The sequence below is a fragment of the Narcine bancroftii genome, chromosome 2 (assembly GCF_036971445.1).
Source record: "Narcine bancroftii isolate sNarBan1 chromosome 2, sNarBan1.hap1, whole genome shotgun sequence".
NCBI lineage: Eukaryota > Metazoa > Chordata > Chondrichthyes > Torpediniformes > Narcinidae > Narcine > Narcine bancroftii.
In genome coordinates, this window is record NC_091470.1 from 190,448,076 (window position 1) to 190,463,239 (window position 15,164).

The window sequence follows — 15,164 nt, forward strand, 5'->3', positions numbered from 1 at the left end:
TGAAGGTGGGTTTCTAACAGAAACCGGAGAAGTCGACGTTAATGCCATCCGGTTGGAGGGGGCCCAGATGGAAGATGAGGTGCTGTCCCTCCAATTTGCAGGTGGTCTCAGTCTGGCAGAGCATGAGGCCACAGAGACATGTCAGCAAGGGAATGGGATGGGGAATTGAAATGGGTGGCCACAGGGACAACTGCACTATTGCATGGACAGAGCAGAGGCGCTCAATGAAGCCATCTCCTAGTCTGTGTCCAGTGTCTCCGACATAGTGGAGACCACAGTGGGATGCAGGAGGTGACTCCTGTAGATTCACATGATGATGAGGGAGGAGGTGTGGGCACATCTCCTGCACTCACAGGGCTAGGTGCCAAGGGGGAGATAGGCAAGGAGTGAGGAGTGGACGAGAAAGTCACGTAGGTAGAGGGAAATGTGTGTCTACTGATGGGATCTGGTGGTGTAGGTGCCGGAGGAGGATATGTTGGACCCGGGGGCTGATGGGGTGGAAGGTGAGAACAGATTTGAAATTCAAACAGTTTGATAGATTCAGTGGTTGCTCAGGATCAGGGTAGAACAGATTCTCTCGGACTATTAGTAAGTGAAAAATACGACAGGACTTGGAGGGATCTCACAGAGACATCAAACGTTATGGAAGGAGTAGACAAGATGGAAGCAGGGCAGTTGTTTAAAGTGGCAAGTGAGACTAGAATTAGGGGACATGGCCTCAATCAGTAGATTTTGGATGGAGCTGAGGAGGAACTGCTTCTCCCACAGTGTAGTGAATTTTTGGAACTCTCTACCCGAGGAATCAGTAGAGGCTGGCTCAATTAATGTATTTAAGACACAGATGAAGAGATTTTTGTCAGAGAAACTGAGGGTTATGGCCAGATCTGCGTTGGAATGTGTACAGTCGTGCGTTTTGGTTGAGAAAAAAAATTATCGGCCAGACTATTTCTAATTGGGGAGAAAATTGACAATATCCAGATGCAAAGGGAACTGGGAATTCTTTTATAGGATAGTCGGAAGGTAAACTTGCAGGTTGAGTTGGTGGTGAAGAAGGCAGATGCAAAGCTGGCGTCCATTTCAAGAGGAACACAAGAGCAGGGATGTGATGGTGAGGCTTCATCAGGTACTGGTGAGACTTCACGTGGAGGATTGTGAGCAGTTCTGGGCTCCTCATTTATATGTGCTGAAGCTGGAGAGGGGTCAGAGATTCCAGGAGTGAAAAGGTTATCGTACAAGGACCGTTTGACAGGTCTTGGCCTGTACTCGGTAGAATTTAGGAAAATGAGGATCTCCTTGAAGCATTTCAAATGTTGAAAGGCAGGGAGAGAGTAGATGCAACACTTCACTTGTGAATCTGTGGGTGTCACCTACTGCATCTGGTGCTCCCGTTGTAGTCTCCTCGACATCAGGGAGACTGGACGCAGACTGGGAGACTGCTTCACTGAGCACCTTCGCTCCGTCTGCTGCAATACCCCAGGTATCCGGCACCTGTGGGAATTGGTAGATGCCTGATCAGTGAATTTTCCAGTTGTTCGTGATTGTGTGGATTGGCGAATTCACAGTGAGTCTCACCAATTTTAAACCTGTATATTTTATCAATGTATTTTCTGTGATTTTTTTTGTCGGCTGCTTGAATTCCAGATAATAGGGGTTATTACTCTATTCTGTCTGGGCACTCTCCAACCAGACGGAATTAACATCAACATCCAATTTCCGTTAACCCTTCCATCCCCAAGCCTATCTTTCCCTGTCCCTCTGTTTCCCCCTCCCATTAGAGAGCTACCCTTCCCCATCACTTCTCACCTTTTCTCGCTTCTACCTCCCACCTTCATTCTTTCCCTTCAGATGTAACAACATGGCTTCCCCTTCGCCACCATCAACTCAGCCCTTAGCCGTATCTCGTCCATTTCCAGCTCATCTTCTCTGGCCCCCTCTGCCCTCAGATGGAATAAATACAGGATTCTCCTTGTCCTCACCTACCACCCTATCAGCCTCCTCATCCTACACATTATCCTCTGTAATTTCTGCCACATACAACCTGTTATGTATGGAGGAAACGTGGCCTTCCTGCACACCTGGAATGTGTGTATTGCAGGTGGTCACATGTAACTTCCAAATAAGTTCCAGACATCACCTGTCAATCAAGGTAAAGGTAAAAGGTAAAGTTCCATTATTGTCATGTAACACTACATTTTTTTTAAGAATGTAACATACATGAAATTCTTTAACTTTTGTCTACCATCAGGCAGACAGTGTGGCCATTTTGTCCAAGCGCCCCTCACGGAAACCTACAGCACCTGGTAGTCTCCCCTCCAGGCACTGACCAGTCCTGCTTCCGAGTTCAGACAATCCCAGGTGTATTCAGGCTATTAGGTGCTGAGGGTTGGACTTGGCCACCCGTTAGTGCACATCTTGCCATTGGCCAATTTAAATCACCTAGGGTCATTATTGGCTTGCAGCATAGATTAGCACTCTATATAGTCCCAGTACACAGCACATTTTCTTTCTCTCTGCCTCATGTCCAAGCCCCAGACGCTGCTCCATGCTAGATCGCTACCGTGGATGTCGTGGGAAAGGCGTGCACTGCACTGAAGCTGAGTATTGTGCTAGATCAATACTTGCAGTGCATCTGTATCCCTGTGGATCAGGGAACCGAGACTGTGTGTAGGAGTCCCTGTTTCTAGTAGGTGAGCGGGATCGAATATAGGTTTACCGTTGTCAGAGTCCAACTGATGTCCAAGGTGAGTGTCTGTATCGTCGCTTACATGAATTAGTAATTGTGTACCAGTTGATGTTCTCCCCTGTTTGTTTCTCGTGTTAATAAAAGTTACATGTGATTCTAACACTTGAGTCCAGACTCGTCTCTCTGTGAATCTCCCAACCCTGATATTCTTAACAAAACACTCCCTTGTCCACCATCCCCTCCCATTAATTGCCCCCTCGGCACCTTCCCCTCCGGCCAAAGAGAGTGCCACATTTGCACCTACACCTCCTCCCTCACCACCATTTAGGCCCCAAACAGGCCTTTCAAGTGAAGCAACACTTCACTGGTGTACCCACAAGAGACGTCTACTGCACCCTGGGCTCCCGTTGTGGCCTCCTCTACATCAGAGAGACTGGGCACCAACTGGGAGATACCTCACTGAGCACCTTCGCTCTGTCCGCATCAGTGACAGGGAACTCCCAGTGGCCAACCATTTCAATTCTGAACTCCGTTCCCATACTGACATGTCTGTCCATGGCCTCATGGACAACCAAGACCACCTGTAAAGAGGAGGAGCAACACTTAATTTCCATCTGGGCCCTCTCCAACCAGACACCATTAATTGTCTTCTCCAGTTTCTGCTAGACCATTCTTCATTCTCCCTCCCTCCCCTTTCCGTTTGTCTTCTTCTCTCAGCTCTCCCCACCCCCTTTCCTTCTCTATTCATAGAAGCCATTCCTCCTCCCCGTTGGCTGTTGTGCCCTCCTTCCCTTTCCCACCTATTACCTCCTGCCCTCGAGACTGTGCTCCTCCCCCTGCCCTTCCCCCCACCATTTTGTTCGGGCACCTGTCTACATTTTGACAAAGGGTTCAAGCCTGAATAGTTGGTTCTGTATCTTTACCTTTGCTACATAAAGGACACTATTTGACCTGCTGAGTTTCTCTGGGTTGTGTTTTTGCTTCAACCGCGGAGTCCGCAGACTCGTGTTTTATTCCAACCTCTTCCCTGTTCTTGTCCCCCTGCCCCTCCCTCTCCTCCTGCCCCCTCCCACCCCACCTTTTTATTCAAGCTCCTGCCTGTTTTTTGCTTATACCTGACAAAGGGCCCGGGCTCAAACCCTTACTTCCTTTGCCACCTGCTGAGTTTCTCCAGCACATTAGTGTGTTCCACCTGACCCCAGCATCTGCAGACTTTCCTGTTTAACAGGAAGATCATTTTACCTTGATTAATCAGCTATGGCTGTGGGTTTGTGAAAATTTGCACCTCGCTTTAGAAATAAAAGAATATTAAGATGCAAAAATGGATTGATGAACCTTAATAAAAAGGCTCAGGTTTGAATTAAAGTGACAGTAAATCTCCGAGTTAAACAGGAAATGCTGTCTACCTGGCCAAAGGGCTCAGGCCCGAAATGTTGGCTACCCTTTCTGTCCTCTGCGTGACCTGCTGAATTTCCTCAGCCCTTTTGAGTGTTGCACAAAATCCTCAAGATGTGTGGTTCCTCAAAAGCATTGGGTGTTCAGGCTCTGCTCAAATCACTTTCTGAAAATAGCACTGAATTCTCTACTATCCCGCAAAGCTGCCGCTAGAGGTTCCAGGCGAAGATCAAAAGGCAAAGGGGCTTAGCGGGCAGACTTGCCGAGCTCGCCTAATTTTTGATTGCTGCACATTTGAGCGTATTGAAGCCATTGGGCATAAATACATTTGTTTAATCCACTTAATAAAAATTGGTACTTTCAGAAAGGGATTTGAACATAAAGTTTTCCAATATGCAGATGATCTTTCATTCTTTCTTTCTAACCCCAGGACTTCATTACTGATAATATTATCATTGTTCGTTTTATTTAGTACATTTTTGGGGTATAAAATAATTTTTCATGAGTGAATTATTACCCATTAATGGATCTTTAACGTTTTATGCCAATTTCCCTTTCAAACTAGTTAAAAACCAGTTTAAATATTTGGGAATTACAATGACAAAGAGTTACAAGAATTTATTAAAACTTTTCAGGCCTACGTACACAGACTAAAGAACGGGTTGTCGGGATGCAATTCAATGATTGGATGTATCAATGCAATTAGAAAACATTTTACCTACATTTTTGTATATTTTTTATCTAATTTCGTTCTTAAAATTTATTTTGACACGTCAGATTTTACTATTTTGTCTTATATTTGGCAGGACGAACAACCTGCTATAAACAAAACATCTTTGAAGAAGTCAACGTTCTCTCCCAAACTTTAGCTATTATTATTGGACAGTCATTGTTATGGTGGCGAACCTCACCACTCCATTATCGAACTGGCATCCGTAGTTGCGGGACCCTGCTGGATGGCCGGGGGCATAAAGAACTTTGGGAGGTGCGTGAGTACAGAGGTTGGGTGATGGCGCCAAATGTAATTATTTACACTCCTGCGAAGATTCCATCAAAGAGTTCCATTGCTTCAGCTCACAGGCAACTTCTGGGATGGTTTATTCACTGCACCACTCGCCACATGATTACATTTTGATACTTTAGATGATTGGTGGAAACGGAATTGAACTTTTCAAAAACGTTAGCTATGTTGGCAGTCTTACGTTCTTCCTTACCCCTTTTCACTTTTGAGATTAACAGACAATCCAATCATGAGACATAGATTCAGGATATGGGCACAATTTAGAAGATTTTTTGGTCTTCTTAATATTTCCATATGCAGCCCTATGATTAACATTCATCTTTGTCAGCCTTCTTTATACTGCATGCTGGTTTTAGAGAATGGGTTGGACTGGGTTTTAAGAGTTTTAGGGATTTGTATATCAGAGGTAACTTTGCATCATTTGAACAGTTAACAGTTAAATTTAGTCTTCCCAATAGGCATTTTTTTTTAGATATTTACAAATTAGGCACTTTGCCCAATCTAAACTTTCTAATATTCCCTGAGTTCCCAAAACCAATGTTCTGGATTTACTTTTTATAAAATTTCCTCAAGGCGGCTACCATTTCTAAACATCTGTTGGATCTAAAAATGGGTTCTGGCAATGCAATTAGAAGGGAATGGGAAAGAGATTTAAATCTCTCTATTTTAGCTACGCTCGACTTGATCAAGAATATCTCATTTTGTGCATGACATTGTCTATTGTAATTGCAAGTGGTTTATAGAATACACTGGTCTAAGGTATTTATTCTGACATGGATCCAACATGTGACAAATGTAGAATTCATGAGGGATCACTGGTTCATAGGTTTGGGAGTGTCCAAAACTGAGAGAGATTTGGAGATGAATTTTTCAGCCCATTTCAGAGATCCTTGGGATCGCGGTAGATCCCTGGGATCGCGGTAGATCCCTGGGATCGCGGTAGATCCCTGGGATCGCGGTAGATCCCTGGGATCGCGGTAGATCCCTGGGATCGCAGTAGATCCTTGGGATCGCGGTAGATCCTTAGGATCGTGGTAGATCCCTGACCCTGTATTGGTTATTCACAACAGAAAAATATTTCCTTGAACCGAACTCAGAGAGGAGTTGTAGCCTTTACCTCGTTGATAACCAGATGAACAACTTTGATTAAATGTAAGGGTGGTCTAACACTAACACACATATGTCAGATACAGATATCATGTCTTGTTTGAGCTTGGAGAAAATCAGATAAACTATGAAAGAAATGATGATTGAATTCGACAACGTATGTGCCCCATTCATGGATTACTAACACAATACGATTACATAGGCTTGAGTGCTCGATGTGCAGAGGCAAAACTCAATCCCTGGCTTATCTCCCCATTTTAAAAAAAATTTGCTGTTGACCGTGTTTAGTGGGAGGGGTAGAATGGCAAGTTATATGGTGAGATCTCCACTGGCCACCAAGACAGAGGTGCAGCAAAGAAGAGGTACAAGGACTGCTTAAAGAAATCTCTTGGTGCCTGCCATATTGATCACTGCCAGTGGGATGATATTGCCTCAAACCGTGCTTCTTGGCGTCTCACAGTTGGGCGGGCAGCAACCTCCTTTGAAGAAGACCGCAGAGCCCACCTCACTGACAAAAGACAAAGGAGAAAAAACCCAACCAACCAATTTTCCCTTGCAACTGAGCCTGCCTGTCCCGCATCGGACTTGTCAGTCACAAACGAGTCTGCAGCTGACGTGGACATACCCTCCATAAATCTTCGTCTGCGAAGCCAAGCCAAAAGAGAGAGAATTAGTACCGGGGAGGGGAACTCAACGAAATGCCGGAAGAGCTCAACTAGTCTTAATACTCGGCAATATCTCTGTCTCCTTATAGACAGCTCCAGACTTTCGTGTTTCACTCTCTGAACCCTTTCCTTTGTGACTTTTATTAACTATCCTAGGTTTTTTTTTGTTTCTTGGATATTCAGACTCTGCACAGAACTATCAGTATGTAAACAGTCTAAAAAGTGGAAAATATTTTTAAAATCGGATTTTGTTAGTTAGAATTAAAAATGCTTGAGAACAGGATTTAAAATTGACTATATTGGATGTGGATTGGGACACAATTCTTAAGATGGTCAATCGCTCTTCACTATGTGCTTCTCATTGTTTATTACAATTTAAAGTGGTTCACACATGTCTCAAGCTAAATTATCTCATTTCTATTCAGATACGAGTTCTTATTGTGACAGGTGTAAGAGTGGAGAAACATCATTAATTCATATGTTCTGGAATTGACCTAGTCTTGAAAAATACTGGAGAGAGATTTTCCATACTTTAACATAGATTTAATACCGAATCCTCTGGTGGCCCTCTTTGGCACAATGGGAGGGAATGATTCTTCTCTATCTCTGGCTCAGAGATGTGCAATCTCTTTTCCACGCATGTTACATTCTAAATGTAGCATTAGGTGGCAATAATGGAACCCTTACCTTTGCCTCTCTTTTGGCGAGGAGTGCAATCTTACTTAAATAGCAGGATCCTGTCCCGCTTACTCCTGGTCAGTGGTAGCGAGACATCGCGTCCTGTTTTAATATAGAAAACATTCATTATTCAAATGATATAAGATTTTAGACTTTACGGGGGACATCATGACTCATTTCCTTGTTTTATCATTTCATCTTAATGTCAATAAATTGTCTGACACGTATCTTTTCCAATATTTTTCACATTTTTTAAACCTTCATTTTTCTTTCACATTAATCCTACTCAACACCTGGCATCACTGTTAGGTGGGGGATTGGAGTTTTTTTCCATTTTACTATTTTCTTTTTTTTGTTTGTTCCTTTCTCTCTCAATTTTGTTTGTCATTACTTCCTTTTTAATAAATACAGAGAAATCCCGATTTCACGTGCCCCAAGTTAATACAAATTCGGATATAATGCGATGAATCATTAGACTCGGGTATCAGACTCCCAGGAAGATGCGGGGACCTGGGGCTCCCGGGCGATGAGATTTTTCTGGACCCCAAGATGGTGCCACATTTGGAATACATTTCATGGATATGATTTACAGCCTGTGTATGTTTTTGTTATACTGAATGTTTAATGTACATTACCTGTACCATTTTATTGAATTATATTATCTGTATAAGTTCTGTATGAAAATCAATAAAAAATATTTTAAAAAGAAAGAAAAGTGCGAAATATATACATTGGGCAGATTTTGTGCAAAATCAACATAAAATAACCCAAACATTCATCAATAAATAATAAATTGCAGCCAAGGTTAAAAAGCAGCGGATGATTTTGAGAAAAAAAAATCTGGAAATGTCTAGCAGCCCCAGTTTCAGGTTTGGGGAGAGATTTTAATCCTTTTGTCCAATAAATAGAGTGGACACCCATTATGCTGATGAGACATCCTCATGTTTATTCAGATTTCAAACAACTGCTGTATTTTCCTTCCACGTTAAAGTACCAAGATGCACCTCTAGGTTCGAGAACAGTTTCTGTCCAACAGCTCTCAGGTTCTTGAACGTCCCCTTGTTACACTGATCCTGACACCACAAGATAACTGTCTGCATTACTGCACATCACTTTATTTTTGCTGAATCAGGTAGCCCGCAATATTTAATGTACAACCATAGGACATAGGTCTCCGTAACCCTCGATTCCCTTCCTAATCAAGAACCTCTCTCTTAAATATAGTCAGTAACTTGGCCTCCACAGCTGTCCGTTCCAACAAATTCCAAAGATTCAACCCCCTCTGGGTAAAGTAATTCCTCCTCATCTCTGTTCTAAAGGGACACTCCACATTGCAACATAGATACAGGCCCTGAAAAGGGAATGACATAAAATAATTAAGGAATAAAATCATCATGAATGACAGCAGAGCATTACAACTCCTTAACAGGCCCCTGGACGGAATAAGACCAGAGGACACACGAATAGAATTAGGCCATTCAGCCCATCGAATCCACCCTGTCATTCCATCATGGCTAATTTATTATCCTTTTCAACCCCATTCTCTCCATAACCCTTGATTCCCTTCCCTGCCTCTGCCTTAAAGGACTTGGCCTCCACAGCCGCCAACGGCATCAAATTCCATAGATTCAACCCACTCTCGGTAAAGAAATTTCTCCTCATCAGTGTCCGAAAGGCACATTATTGTGTTCTGGACCCAGACTTCCCCATATTTCAATGTTCAGTAGGTTTTCATGAGATTTCCCATCACCCCCCCCCCCCCCCACCGCCTCCCCCCCCCCACCCACCCATTCTTCTAAATAGTGGAGAGTATGGAGAATAGCTCCAGATCCATCAAACACTCCTCTTGTGATCATCCTCTCATTCCAGGGATCATTCTGGTGAACCTCATCTGGACCTTCTCCAATGTTAACACATCTTTCCTGAGATGAGAAGCCCAAATCTGCACTATCTATAATTCTGTCAGAATTGTCTCCATTTAATACATATTGTGTACACGATTGTTATCTTTTTACATATATACTACATGCTTGGCTGCAGCCAGTAAATATTTTGGTGCATAGGGTCATTGTATGATGTATATGGCAATAAACGAATCACAGGCAGCATGGTTTACGTAGCTGTTAGTACAGCGCTGTGACAGTGCCAACGACCGGGGTTCACATCCTGTAAGGAGTTTGTACGTTTGTCTGTGAGGAGTTTGCACGTTCTCTCCATGTCTGTGTGGGTTTCCTCCGGGCGCTCCGATTCCTTCCCACCCTCCAAAACATACGGGGCTGTAGGTGACTTGGAGTATTTGAGCAGCACGAGCTTGTGGGACAGAAGGGCCTGTTACTGTGCTGTGTGTCTAAATTTAAAATCAATACTTCTTCCAGGCCCGGCTGTTCGACTGTAGAAGATGATGGTGAGACTGCACTTGGAGTACCGTGCACAGTTCTGTTCACCCTGCTGACGGAAAGATGTCATTCAACGGAAAGGGGTAGAAATGATTCACGGAGGGAGCAGTCCCTACGGAAGGCAGAGAGGGGAGTAGAGAGAAATATGTGCCTGGAGGTGGGATGGTGTTGAAGTTGGTGGAAATTACAGTGCGTTGGAGGCCGATGGGGTAGTAGGTGAGGATGAGGGGAATCCTGTGATTGTTGCGTGGGGGGGGGGGGGGGCGGGGGGCAGAGGGGGCCAGGGCAGACGAACGGGAAATGGAGGAGATGTGGGTGAGGGGTGAGTCAGTGGTGGTGGAGGGGAAGCCACGTTTGTGGAAGAAGGTGGACATTTCAGATGTGCTGGACTGGAAAACCTCACCTTGCGACCAGATGCTGTGGAGACAGAAATTGAAGGAGTAAAATCTGCAGACCTGAGTTAAAGTAAACACGCAACGCTGGAGAGAGTCAGCAGGTCAGTGTCCTTTCTGTCGCAAAGATAAAGATATATGCGTTGTCCAGGACGATGTGAAATGTCACCTTTTAAAAAATATCAGGGTCGTCCTCAACCTCTTACCTGGATGGTCTCACGGGGCTGGTGGAGGGTCCCCGGTGGTCGCGCACATCCCGCAGATCGGTGCCCTGTCGTCGATGCAGAAGACCTTCAGCCCCTCGACGAGCACCGGGCAGTGGAGCTCCGGCTCCCGCACGTCCAGCGACAGCTTCCAGACGTTCTACACCACGAAGCGGTTGGGTCTGGCCGAGTTGCGGGGCAGGCGCGTTCGGCACTGAGGGCAAGTGGCCGCGCCTCTCTCCGACCTACAGCGCTGCTCGATGCGGACATTGCGACCGCAGTCTCTGGTCACCGGCAGTGGTTCATTGACCAGAAGGCGGAGCCTGGGGGCCCGGAGGAGAAGGGCGCCCAAGCCCCTACGCTTCAGCCTTCTCGAACCCCCTCCGGGAACCCGCGCTGCCTGTCCTGGTCCGTGTCAATTTTCCCCGGGGGGCTCGTAAACTTGCCAGACTGCGAGAGACCCAAGTAAGCGGCAGGGCTGTCACTGGCCCGTCTTCCTCTGCTGGCGATGGGTGCTCCGAAACCCATGTGCGGTGCATCAGACCGCCAGTGGGGCCGGAGACTCCGCACACAATTGGCGCTCACTGGCTCCGTCGCCCGCGTCTGCTGGGCGGCACCAGGCAAAATCCACAGTCCCGGACTCAACCACATTCCCTTTGCCCTGCGGACGCCGGCAAGGCAGGGTCGGAACTCAGGGATCGACCGTCCTCCCCGTTCAAAACCAGGCGCCTCTGATGTGCCCGGCTCCTCGCTGATCGGGTGCTGAGCTGGGCTGGGGCGTTTGAAAAGAGTTTGGTGATTTCGTGGGGGTGGGAGACGGATGCGATATCAGTTCCCCACCGCTTCCGCTCACCCCACCCATTCCCCTACCGCCATCCGCTCACCCCAACCCATTCCCCGGTCAGCTCCACACTACCTCAAGCCAGCCCCACCACCCCCTCTTCCCCCCAGCTCCACATCCCCCCAGACACCTGCACACAAACCCCATCACCACCCACCCCTGTTAGCCACCCCCCACCCGGTCACCACCCACCTCTGTTAGCCCCCCCCTCACCCGGTCACCACCCACACCTGTTAGCCCCACCCACCCCTGTTAGCCCCCCCCACCTGGTCACCACCCACCCCTGTTAGCACCCCCCCACCCGGTCACCCCCCACCCCCCCCCACCCGGTCACCCCCCACCCCCCCCCACCCGGTCACCCCCCACCCCCCCCCCACCCGGTCACCCCCCACCCCCCCCCCCACCCGGTCACCCCCCACCCCCCCCCCACCCGGTCACCCCCCACCCCCCCCCCCCACCCGGTCACCCCCCACCCCCCCCGGTCACCCCCCACCCCCCCCGGTCACCCCCCACCCCCCCACCTCCCGGTCACCCCCCACCCCCCCACCACCCGGTCACCCCCCACCACCCGGTCACCTCCCACTCCTGTTAGCCCACCCCCCACCCGGTCACCACCCACCCGTGTTAGCCCCCGGCCCCCACCCGGCCACCCCCCACAGCTGGTCACCACCCACCCCCCCCACCCCCGGACACCACCCACCCCTGTTAGCCCCCCCCACCCGGTCACCACTCACCCCTGTTAGCCCCACCCCACCCGGTCACCACCCACCCGTTAGCCCCACCCCACCCGGTCACCACCCACCCCTGTTAGCCCCACCCACCCCTGTTAGCCTCCCCCCACCCGGTCACCACCCACCTCTGTTAGCCCCCCCTCACCAGGTCACAACCCACACCTGTTAGCCCCCCCACCCCTGTCAGCCCCCCCCACCCCTGTCAGCCCCCCCACCCCTGTCAGCCCCCCCACCCCTGTCAGCCCCCCACCCCCCACCCCTGTCAGCCCCCCCACCCCTGTCAGCCCCCCCACCCCTGTCAGCCCCCCACCCCTGAGCCCCCCCACCCCTGTCAGCCCCCCCACCCCTGTCAGCCCCCCCACTCCTGTCAGCCCCCCCACCCCTGTCAGCCCCCCACCCGTCAGCCCCCCCACCCGTCAGCCACCCACCCCTGTCAGCCCCCCACCCCTGTCAGCCCCCCCACCCCTGTCAGTCCCCCCACCGCTGTCAGCCCCCCCACCCCTGTCAGCCACCCCACCCCTGTCAGCCCCCCACCCCTGTCAGCCCCCCCACCCCTGTCAGCCCCCCCTCCCCGGTCAGCCCCCCCACCCCGGTCAGCACCCCCCACCCCGGTCAGCCCCCCCACCCCGGTCAGCCCCCCCACCCCGGTCAGCCCCCCCACCCCGGTCAGCCCCCCCACCCCGGTCAGCCCCCCCACCCCGGTCAGCCCCCCCACCCCGGTCAGCCCCCCCACCCCGGTCAGCCCCCCCACCCCGGTCAGCCCCCCCACCCCGGTCAGCCCCCCCACCCCGGTCAGCCCCCCCACCCCGGTCAGCCCACCCCCACCCCTGTTAACCCCCCCACACCGGTCACCACTCACCCCTGTTAGCCCAACTCACTCCTGTTAGCCGCCCCCCACCAGGTCACCACCCACCCGTTAGCCCCCCCACCCGGTCACCACCCACCCCTGTTAGCCCCACCCACCCCTGTTAGCCCCACCCACCCCTGTTAGCCCCACCCACCCCTGTTAGCCCCACCCACCCCTGTTAGCCCCACCCACCCCTGTTAGCCCCACCCACCCCTGTTAGCCCCCGCCCCCCACCCGGACACCACCCACCGATTTTAGCCACCCCCACACTCGGTCACCACCCACCCCCCCACCCGGTCACCACCTACCCCCCCACCCGGTCGCCACCCACCCCCACCACCCGGTTGCCACCTACCCCCCCACCCGGTTGCCACCAACCCACCCACCCGGTTGCCACTCATCCCCCCCACCCGGTCGCCACTACCCCCCCCCACCCACTCGCCCGGTCGCCACCCACCCCCCCCACCCGGTCACCACCCACCCCCCCACCCGGTCACCTCCCACCCACCCACCCGGTCACCACCCACCCTCCACCCGGTCACCACCCAACCCCCCACTCGGTCACCACCCAACCCCCCACCCGGTCACCACCCACGCCCCCCAGCCAGTCACCACCCATCCCTGTTAGCCCCACCCACCCCTGTTAGCCCCCCTTCCCAGTCACCACCCACCCCTGTTAGCCCCTACCAACCCGGTCACCACCCACCCCTGTTAGCCCCCCCAACCCGATCACCCCCCACACCTGTTAGCCCCCCCACCCCTGTTAGCACCCCCCCACCCGGACACCACCCACCCCTGTTAGCCCCCCCCACCCGATCACCACCCACCCCTGTTAGCCCCCCCACCCCTGTTAGCCCCACCCCCACCCCTGTAAGCCCCACCCACCACCCCTGTAAGCCCCACCACCACCCCTGTAAGCCCCACCACCACCCCTGTAAGCCCCACCCACCACCCCTGTAAGCCCCACCCCTGTCAATCCCCCCCACCCCTGTCAATCCCCCCCACCCCTGTCAGCCCCCCCCACCCGGACACCACCGACCCCTGTTAGCACCCCCGCACCCGGTCACCACCCACCCCTGTTAGCCCCCCCCACCCGGTCACCACTCACCCCTGTTAGCCCCACCACACCCGGTCACCACCCACCCGTAAGCCCCACCCCACCCGGTCACCACCCACCCCTGTTAGCCCCACCCACCCCTGTTAGCCTCCCCCCACCCGGTCACCACCCACCCCTGTTAGCCCCCCCTCACCAGGTCACAACCCACACCTGTTAGCCCCACCCACACCTGTTAGCCCCCCCCACCCGGTCACCACCCACTCCTGTTAGCCCCCCCCCCCACCCGGTCACCACCCACCCCTGTTAGCCCCCCCCCACCCACCCGGTCACCACCCACCCCTGTTAGCCCCCCCCACCCGGTCACTACCCACCCCTGTTAACCCCCCCTACACCCGGTCACCACTCACCCCTTTTAGCCCCACTCACTCCTGTTAGCCCCCCCCACCAGGTCACCACCCACCCGTTAGCCCCCCCACCCGGTCACCACCCACCCCTGTTAGCCCCACCCACCCCTGTTAGCCCCACCCACCCCTGTTAGCCCCACCCACCCCTGTTAGCCCCACCCACCCCTGTTAGCCCTACCCACCCCTGTAAGCCCCACCCAGACACCACCCACCACTTTTAGTCCCCCCCACACTCAGTCACCACCCACCCCCCCTACCCCCGGTCACCACACACCCACCCGGTCACCACCCATCCCCTCCACCCGATCAGCACCCACCCCCCCACCCGGTCACCACCCACCCCCCCACCCGGTCGCCACCCACCCCCCCACCCGGTCGCCACCCACCCCCCCCACCCGGTCGCCACCCACCCCCCCACCCGGTCGCCACCCACCCCCCCCCCACCGGTCGCCACCCCCCCCCCCCCCGGTCGCCACCCACACCCCCACCCGGTCGCCAACCACCCCCCTCACCCGGTCGCCACCCACCCCCCCCACCCGGTCGCCACCCACCCCCCCCACCCGGTCGCCACCCACCCCCCCACCCGGTCGCCACCCACCCCCCCACCCGGTCGCCACCCACCCCTGTTAGTCCCCCCCCACCCGGTCACTGCCCACCCCTGTTAGTCCCCCCCCACCCTGTCACCGCCCACCCCTGTTAGCCCCCGCCACCCGGTCACCACCCACCCCTGGTTAGCCCACCCGG